This window comes from Leptonychotes weddellii, chromosome 11, assembly GCF_054177405.1.
Source record: "Leptonychotes weddellii isolate Sample4059 chromosome 11, ASM5417740v2, whole genome shotgun sequence".
Lineage (NCBI taxonomy): Eukaryota > Metazoa > Chordata > Mammalia > Carnivora > Phocidae > Leptonychotes > Leptonychotes weddellii.
In genome coordinates, this window is record NC_138379.1 from 24,407,470 (window position 1) to 24,410,524 (window position 3,055).

Genomic DNA, 3,055 nt, shown 5'->3' on the forward strand with positions numbered 1-3,055 from the left:
GCTGGGTGATAGACATGGGAGAGGGTATGTGCTATGGTGAGCGCTGTGAATTGTGTAAGACTGATGAATCACAGACCTGTACCTCTGAAACAAATAATACATTATATGTTAAAAAAAAAAAAAAGAAGAAGAAGAAGATAGTAGGAAGGGAAAAATGAAGGTAGGGAAGTCAGAGGGGGAGACAAACCATGTGAGACTATGGACTCTGAGAAACAAACTGAGGGTTCTGGAGGGGAGGGGAGTGGGGGGATGGGTTAGCCTGGTGATGGGTATTAAAGAGGGCACGTATTGTATGGAGGACTGGGTGTTATACACAAACAATGAATCATGGAACTCTACATCAAAAACTAATGATGTAATGTATGGTGATTAACATAACATAATAAAATAAAATTTTAAAAAAAGAGAGATGCTTTGGGCTGAAGGTTTTCTCGGATATCAATGATCATTTTATCATTCATTGCATCAAGCTGCCATAGTCCTCTTGAGAATAAAGAAATTCATTCTGCTATTCCTAACTTTGCCTTAAGAACCCTGCCTGCTACTTTTAGCTTTCAAACAAAGTCTGGGGGGAAAACAGTGGCAGGTCTGGATCTTAAGAACATATTTTTTTTTTTTTAAAGATTTTATTTATTTATCCGAGAGAGAGAATGGGAGACAGAGAGCATGAGAGGGGGAGGGTCAGAGGGAGAAGCAGACTCCCTGCTGAGCAGGGAGCCCGATGCGGGACTCGATCCCGGGACTCCAGGATCATGACCTGAGCCGAAGGCAGTCGCCCAACCAACTGAGCCACCCAGGCGCTCAAGAACATATTGAACAATTTAGAAAAAAAAAGCACAGATTGAAGCATTTTTCCAAGAAATTGGACAAATTTTAGAGCTTTCAACATAAGAGAAAAGAGACAGGATAAAAAAAAACACAAAAACAAACAAAAAACAGCTTCTTCCCTCCAAAAGAAGCTGATGTTACTTGGCAGAGACAGAAAGGAAAAGTGTAACAAATCCCACTCCACCCCACCTTGACCTCTACTCCCTCCAAAGGAATACTGAAATCCCACCAAGGGTAGGATCTCCTAAGAAATAGGAATGGAGGAGAGTAGGGTCATCTCTTCATACATAGCACACCCTTCATCTAGCTACTTCTCTTGGGTTCTACTCTCACTTCGAGGCAGTTGGCAAAGTCAGGGACCTGGAAATTTTAACAAATTGACTGACAACCTCCCAGTCCAACCTACAGTCCAATGGGTCCACACTCCCACACACTGAAATTTAGGTTGCTCAAGTGTTATTTGTGTTGGTCTTAAAGTCAGTCCACATCATCTGAGGTGACCAGCAAGTATTCCTAACTTGATGATAATGCCCTAGATGGTGAGGGTTACTGTTTGTTTTCCTTGAAAATTCTAACAATTTCATCAGTCTCTCATGGCCTGCCAATGTGAACAATGCATTCTTCTTTGTCACCTTTGGCTATTTTCAAGAATGCAAATCCTCAGATGCCTAAGTTGGAACACCTTCAGTGTATCCCAGTGAACGAACCACCAATTTCCCTAGTTCTATCTGGCTCCTGGTCTTCCCATTCCACTTGCTGCCTCTCAGGCACATAGATAACAGTTGTCCTTATTTGACCAGAGAGAGAGAGAGAGATTAAAACAGAACAAAACAAAACCTTAGAAGCATTGGCCTTTTTTGGTGACCTCTTAGTTACCAACTTCTCCTTGGCCTCTAATAAAGGCGTGATATGTTTCTTTATCAGCAACCTGTGCATGGTTTATCTAAAGGTCAATCTTCTATTGTCTATATGTGGCTAATAAATCGGGCCTCTTCCGTGGGCTGTGGTAGAAGCCAACTGCTTCAAAAAGGACAGATGCCACCAAAATGGTGGATACAAAAGCATCATTGTGTGGCTGAATCCATACTGTGTTATGCTCCGGAAGCCGTCTGTTTAGTTTATCTCTTCAGTCATGAGTGATTTTTTTTCCCATGCCTTTTAGATTACGAACTTTCAAGACCCCTGTTCCACCTTCCTCAGGAAACCTCTTCGTGTTGTTCCAGCTAGCTGCCCATGGACAGCTCATGAAAATTAGACAGCTATCAACATGGTGGCTTTCAGGGGGAACTGCCAGGCCTCAAGCACTCATTAACGGTGAATCCAGGATTACAGTAACCTGGGAGTCAGATGGTAGCCAGTCGTCACCTAGGAAGTCTCTCTAGGGCCAGCTTATCATCCTGGGGCTCAGGGAAAGGGCTCATTCCTGAGAATGTGGGTGGCAAGAACAAAACAGGCTAATAGGAACCAAAAGGAAAATTCAGGACAGGGGGCAGGGACAGCAATACTTTAAGGAGTAAATAGAAGCAAGAGATCACCACAGGAGACATATATTGACTTCAGTTAGCATAAGTGATTAGTCAAAGAACAATACAGGAGTCCAGAGACCAACCATAGTGCTTAGGAAGTCCAGCTGGTAAAAACATGGGCTAAAGAGTCTGGGTTCATGTCCTGAACCAGCTTATGTAGATCTTACTAGATTACTTAGATCTTAGCCACAGCTTCCCCAATTGTAAAACAGAGATAACAACACAACCGACCTCTCGAGATTGTTCTAAGGACTCAATGAGCTGACGGGTAAAGAGGCAGTTTTCTCCAAGCCTGGCACATAGTAAGCATTCAATTAAAGTTACCTATTGGTATTTTTTTCTAGCTCATAGCATTTTAGCTGGCACATAGTATATACTCAATAACCATTCATGATCAGATAGTGACTTAATGGATGCTGGGCCTGAGAGAGAAACTAACACCAAGTCCCACCAGAAAGGGGAAGAGGGGCGCCTGCGTAGCTCAGTCCGTTAAGCAACCAACTCTTGATTTCAGCTCAGGTCATGATCTCAGGGTTGTGAGATCGAGCCCCAAGTTGGGCTCTGTGCTGGGCATGGAGCCTGCTTAAGTTTCTCTCTCTCTCTCCCCCTGCCCCTTCCTTACTGCTCATTGTCTCTCTCTCTCTATAAAAAAAAAGAAAAGAAAAAAAAAAGAAGAGAAGAGGAGAAGAGAGGAGAGGAGA